General features: G+C 44.7%; 1 protein-coding gene across 1 annotated transcript in view; it reads right to left on the bottom strand.

Annotated features, from left to right (window-relative positions):
* The window catches only part of LOC141047099 (uncharacterized), a 34,381-nt gene extending 27,852 nt beyond the window's left edge, over positions 1–6,529 (bottom strand). The window contains exon 1 of the mRNA XM_073542063.1: positions 6,391–6,529. The gene's annotated coding sequence lies outside the window, so the exon portion shown is untranslated. The remainder of the gene's footprint in view (positions 1–6,390) is intronic.

Consider the following 6,529-nt stretch of genomic DNA (forward strand, 5'->3'; position numbering starts at 1 on the left):
AATCAGCACTCAGGTATTTTCAGAAGACAGAGCTAAATGAATTCAGCACACCACAGCAGGGAATGGCAGAAATCCAGAAAAACAAAGCAAAACAAAGTCAAAGCACCAAAGCAAAAGGCCGAGCAGCAAACTTAGCTTTAGAGGAGCAGGAATTCAGACTGGTCTCCAAGGATCCCACAGAGAAATCACCCGCAGGGCAGAAGGGCGTCGGCAGCCTTATATCCAGTCAGTAACTCCACTCAGCCAGTCATCATCATCAGCCTCAGGTGTTTGATAATCAGGCTCACTACCTTTCTTTACCAGAAGAGGGAGTTCCTCGGGCCTCAGTAATGAAGGGGAAAATGAACTCACAACAGTACCTCCCCCTTGAGGAGGGGTCACCGAACCCTCAACCACGCCACCAGGGCGATCAGGGTGAGCCCGATGAAAGGCACGCACCAATCTTTTGGCATGAATATCAGAGGCAGAGACCCAGGAATTATCCTCCTGACCATAACCCTTCCACTTAACCAAATACTGGAGTCTCCGTCTAGCCAGACGGGAATCCAGTACTTTCTCTACCTCATATTCCATGTTACCTTCAACCAATACAGGGTCTGGAGGTGCCACCCCCGGAACAACAGGTTCAACAAACCTCTTAAACAAAGATTTATGGAACACATTATGGATTTTAAATGTGACAGGAAGAGCCAAACGAAAAGAGACCGGATTAATAATCTCCACAATCTTGTAAGGTCCAATAAATCTAGGTTTAAACTTAGGAGAAGCCACCTTCATAGCAATATTTTTTGATGATAACCACACCATATCACCAACCTTAAACTGGGGACCAATGGTCCTATGTTGGTTGGAAAACCGCTGGGCCTTTTCCTGGGAGAGAGATAACTTATCCACCACTTGGTCCCAGATCTGGTGCATTCTCTCCACCACAGTGTCAACACCTGGGCAGGCAGAGGGCTCCACCTGCCCTGAAGAAAATCGAGGATGAAACCCAAAGTTACAAAAAAAGGTGACATCAAAGTGGCAGAACTAGCTCTATTATTTAAAGCAAATTCGGCCAAGGGCAAAAATGAAACCCAATCATCCTGATCAGCAGAAATAAAACATCTCAAATATGACTCCAAGGTCTGGTTTGTTCTCTCTGTCTGCCCATTGGTCTGAGGGTGAAAAGCAGAGGAGAAGGACAACTGAATTCCCAGCCTGGAACAGAAAGTTCTCCAAAATCTAGACACAAACTGGACTCCTCTGTCAGATACAATGTTCTCAGGAATCCCGTGCAAACGAACCACCTGTTGTAAAAACAGGGGCACCAACTCAGAGGAAGATGGCAACTTAGGGAGTGGTACAAGATGAACCATCTTAGAGAACCTATCACAAATCACCCAAATAACAGTCATCCTCTGAGAGACAGGCATATCAGAGATGAAATCCATTGAAATATGGGTCCATGGCCTCTTGGGGACAGGCAAAGGCATCAACAACCCACTAGAGCGAGAACACGATTTAGACCGGGAGCACGTCCCACAGGACTGCACAAAATTCCTGACATCACGAGACAAGGAGGGCCACCAAAAAAACCGACTCACCAGATCTCTAGTACCAAAAATACCTGGATGACCAGCCAAAGCAGAGCAATGAACTTCAGACATCACTCTCTTCTTCCACTGGTCAGGAACATACAACTTTCCACTGGGACAATGCTCAGGTTTGTCCTCCTGGAACTCTTCCAGAGCACGTCTCAAATCGGGCGAGATGGCAGAAAGAACTACCCCTTCGCCTAAGATGGTAGCAGGCTTGGTCACCACAGGAGAATCAGCAAAGAAGCTCCTAGAGAGGGCGTCTGCCTTGACATTCTTTGTTCCAGGAAGAAAAGAAACCACAAAATCAAAATGTGTAAAAAACAAGGCCCACCTAGCCTGTCTAGGGTTCAAGCGCTTAGCCGACTCTAGGTAAATCAAATTCTTGTGGTCAGTGAGGACCACGACTTGATGCTTAGCTCCCTCCAACCAATGTCTCCACTCCTCAAATGCCCATTTCATGGCCAACAGTTCCCTATTCCCCACATCATAGTTACGTTCAGATGGAGAGAACTTTCGGGAAAAGAAAGCACAGGGATTCATTTTAGATGTTACAGGATCCTTTTGGGACAAAACAGCTCCTGCACCAATCTCAGAAGCATCCACCTCTACCTGGAATGGAAGTGAGACATCAGGTTGCCGCAAAACCCGGGTGGAGGTGAATCTTCGCTTCAGCTCCTGAAAGGAAGAAACAGCCTCCGGAGACCAATTTAACACATCAGCACCCTTTTTAGTCAAATCAGTCAATGGCTTGGCAATACTAGAAAATTTTGCTATAAATTTCCGATAAAAATTAGCAAAACCCAAAAACTTCTGGAGGGCCTTCAAAGAAGTGGGTTGAACCCAATCGTGAATGGCCTGTATCTTGGCCGGGTCCATTTCAATAGTTGACGGGGACAAAATAAATCCCAAAAAAGAAATCCTCTGTACTCCAAAAAGGCATTTAGATCCTTTGACATACAGGGAATTCTCCCTCAAGATCCGGAACACAGTCCGAATATGTTCCACATGAGAATCCCAATCCTTGGAGAAGATCAAAATATCATCCAGATAGATAATCAAAAATTTATCGACAAAATCTCGGAAAATATCGTTCATGAAGCACTGGAAGACAGAAGGGGCATTAGTGAGCCCAAAAGGCATCACCAGGTACTCAAAATGTCCCTCCGGAGTATTAAACGCCGTCTTCCATTCATCCCCATGCTTAATGCGAATAAGATTATACGCCCCCCTGAGGTCAAGCTTGGTAAACCAGCAAGCACCTTTAACTCTGGAGAATAGATCAGAAATCAGGGGTAACGGATACTGATATTTAACAGTAATTTTGTTGAGGGCACGATAATCAATACAAGGTCTTAATGATCCATCCTTTTTGGCTACAAAAAAAAACCCGGCACCTAAGGGTGACGAGGATGGTCTAATATGACCCTTCTCCAACGCCTCCTTAATATAGGATCGCATAGCCTCGTGCTCGGGTACAGATAAATTGAAGAGCCGACCCTTGGGAAATTTACACCCCGGGCTCAGTTCAATTGCACAGTCATAACTCCTATGAGGAGGCAGAGATGCAGACTCATTCTCACTAAATACATCATAAAAGTCCGCCAAATAATCAGGAACATCATGCGACTGAGGAGAGGTGGAAAACACCGGAGCCTCAATAAAGGCACACTGACAACCCCAACTCACCACAGACACAGATTTCCAATCCAAAACTGGATTATGAATCTGTAACCAGGGAAACCCCAGAACAATAGTATCATGCAGATTATGTAACACCAAAAATCTGCAATTTTCTTGATGGTCTGGGGCGACCCGCATTACCACCTGGGTCCAAAACTGGGGTTTATCTTTAGCCAAAGGAGTAGCATCAATCCCCCTCAAAGGGATAGGCGTCTGCAGAGGTGTCATCGGAAATCCACAACGTTTAGCAAAATCCAAGTCCATTAGGTTTAGGGCTGCTCCCGAATCCACAAAAGCCTTGGCGGAAAAGGTGGACAGGGAGCAGATCAGAGTAATAGCCAGAAGAAACTTAGGTTGAACACCCCCAACAGAAAACGTGTGTGCAAAGCGTTTCTCTCATTTAGGACAAACAGAAATAATATGCGAGGCACCTCCACAGAAAAAACACAACTTATTACGCCTTCTGAACTCCTGACGCTGCTCTCTGGAAAAAACTCTATCACATTGCATAGGTTCAGACATTTGTTCAACAGGTGGCAACACCTCTCGTGCAGCTTTGCGTTCGCGCAAACGCCGATCAACCTGAATGGCTAATGACATAGAATCGTCAAGACCAGAGGGAACAGAAAATCCCACCATAGTATCTTTTACGGCTTCTGACAACCCCTTCCGAAAGAGTGCTGCCAAGGCATTATCATTCCAGGTAGTAAGTACTGCCCACTTTCGGAATTTTTGACAGTACAATTCTGCAGAATCACGACCCTGGCTCAATGCCAGCAGGGTCTTTTCAGCCTGATCAATGGCATTAGGTTCGTCATACAACAACCCCAAAGCTTGAAAGAATGCGTTCACATTAGTCAGAATAGGATCATCTGGTTTCAAAGAAAACGCCCAATACTGGGGATCGCCCGCAGCAAAGAGATGACAATTTTAACCTGCTGCGCGGAGCTCCCTGACGAGTTAGGCCTCTTTCACACTTCAGTTTTTTTGCATCAGTTCAAATCCGCCAAAAAGTCATTGAAGCGGATCGGTTGTTAACTGATGTGAACGGATGGCACAGGATCCGTTTTTAGACGGATCCTGAAAATGCGGAAATATAAAGGAAATGCTGGCCGGGAAAAGAGAGAGAGAGAGAGAGAGAGAGAGAGAATTTTTTTTTTTGTCCGGCACCCAGAAAGAATTTCGGGTTAAATGAGTGTCTGGAGGATCCGCCACAGAAAAAAACGTTACAAGCTCCGTTTTGAAATCTTTGAGGATGGTGACGGACAGCAATTTTTGGCGGATCCTCAAAAAAAACGGATGCAACGGAGAGCAATTCGTCACAATCCGCCATTAATGCAAGTCAATGGGGAAAAAAACGGATCCTCAAAAAAAATTTGAGGATCCATTTTTTTCAAAACCTGGTGGATTGTGACTGATTGTAAAAAACGGAAGTGTGAAAGAGGCCTTAGGCTTAAAGGCAAAAAATAATTTACAATTATTTTTGAAATTCAAAAATTTAGACCGATCCCCAAAAAATACATCAGGTGTAGGAATCTTTGGTTCAGCAGCATGTGAATGAGCAAGGTAGGCGGAAATTCCCCGCACTTCCGCAGCGAGCTGCTCCACACGATCAGACAATTGCTTTATCTCCATTGAGAGAAAAAAAATTCCCCCTACGGCCTCAGAGATATAGAGGAAAAAATATACACTTTTTTTTTATTTTTTATTTTTTTTTTTATACAATTCTTTCCTGCTATCGAGTACCCTAGAATCTGCGGTATGGCGGGTGATTCTGTTATGAATGAGTCACCGTAGAAGGCAAAAGCAGAAATACAAGCTAAGTCCAGAAAACCAGAGAAGTTGGCAACTATCAGATTGCAGACCCCTGAACCTATCAACACAACTAGCAGTAGCCGTGGGGGGTTCCTACGATGCCCTAGACCCCTCGATCACAGCCAGAGAATTACATAGGCCTAAAGAAAGAAAGGGGAAATCTAAACTGCCCCAGAGCAGACCCCAAAGCAATAGGCAGCCCCCAACATATAATGACGGTGAAGCAAGATGAAAATACTAACACAGACAGAAAGATAGACTGAGCAAAGACGGGGCCCAAAACTACCTAGATAGGAAAGGACAGGAAGGCTGCTGTCTGCAATCTGCCAAAACCCTATCAAAGACATAAGCCAACAAGCTGATATGAAAAAGGCCCTGAAGCAGCTAGGCTTCAAAAACTAAATCAGCACTCAGGTATTTTCAGAAGACAGAGCTAAATGAATTCAGCACATCACAGCAGGGAATGGCAGAAATCCAGAAAAACAAAGCAAAACAAAGTCAAAGCACCAAAGCAAAAGGCCGAGCAGCAAACTTAGCTTTAGAGGAGCAGGAATTCAGACTGGTCTCCAAGGATCCCACAGAGAAATCATCCGCAGGGCAGAAGGGTGTCAGCAGCCTTATATCCAGTCAGTAACTCCACTCAGCCAGTCATCATCATCAGCCTCAGGTGTTTGATAATCAGGCTCACTACCTTTCTTTACCAGAAGAGGGAGTTCCTCGGGCCTCAGTAATGAAGGGGAAAATGAACTCACAACACTCTCGGTTCTCTTTCTTTCTCCTCTTTCTTTCTCTTTTCTTTCTCTCTATTCTTTCTTTATTTCCCCTCGTTCTCTCTCTGATCTTTATTTCTTTCCCCTCTTTCTCTCTCTTTCTGTTCTTTATTTCTTTCCCCTTTTTCTTTCTCTCTGTATTTTCTCTCTATCTCTCTGTTCTTTCTTTCTTTCCGTTCTTTCTTTTGCTCTGTTCTTTCTTTCTCTCTGTTCTTTCTTTCCCCTCTTTCTTTGTCTGTTCTTTCTTTCTCTCTGTTCTCTCTTTCTTTCCCCACTTTCTCTCTCTGTTCGTTCTTTCTTTCTCTCTCCTTTCTCTATGTTCTTTCCTTCCCCTCTTTCTCTGGGAGTGGCTGAGGCATGGACACGGGTGTGACTAGCTCTTTAATGGGTGTGGTCGGGGCGTGGCCTAAAATGTGCCTCTTTCCCTTCTTCAAAAGTTGGGAGGTATGATGGTAATACGGCCGGACTACACCACCGATAAAGCAGCCACAGCCGGTGACTGAGAGGAATCTGTGACTTCTCTGCATTCAGTGGTTACTACTCACCTGGGTAGTCATATGTGGGAATCTCCTCTTTACACAGCTCATCATCTCTCACATATGTCTCTGTAGTATTAATATGGGTCAGATCTTCACCCTGAAACAAATATTGTAAAAGTCACAGAGAGATGGAGAAGTCCCATCT

The sequence above is a fragment of the Dendrobates tinctorius genome, unplaced genomic scaffold (genome assembly GCF_039654945.1).
Source record: "Dendrobates tinctorius isolate UK_male_01 unplaced genomic scaffold, ASM3965494v1 ptg000126l, whole genome shotgun sequence".
In the NCBI taxonomy this organism is placed as follows: Eukaryota; Metazoa; Chordata; class Amphibia; order Anura; family Dendrobatidae; genus Dendrobates; species Dendrobates tinctorius.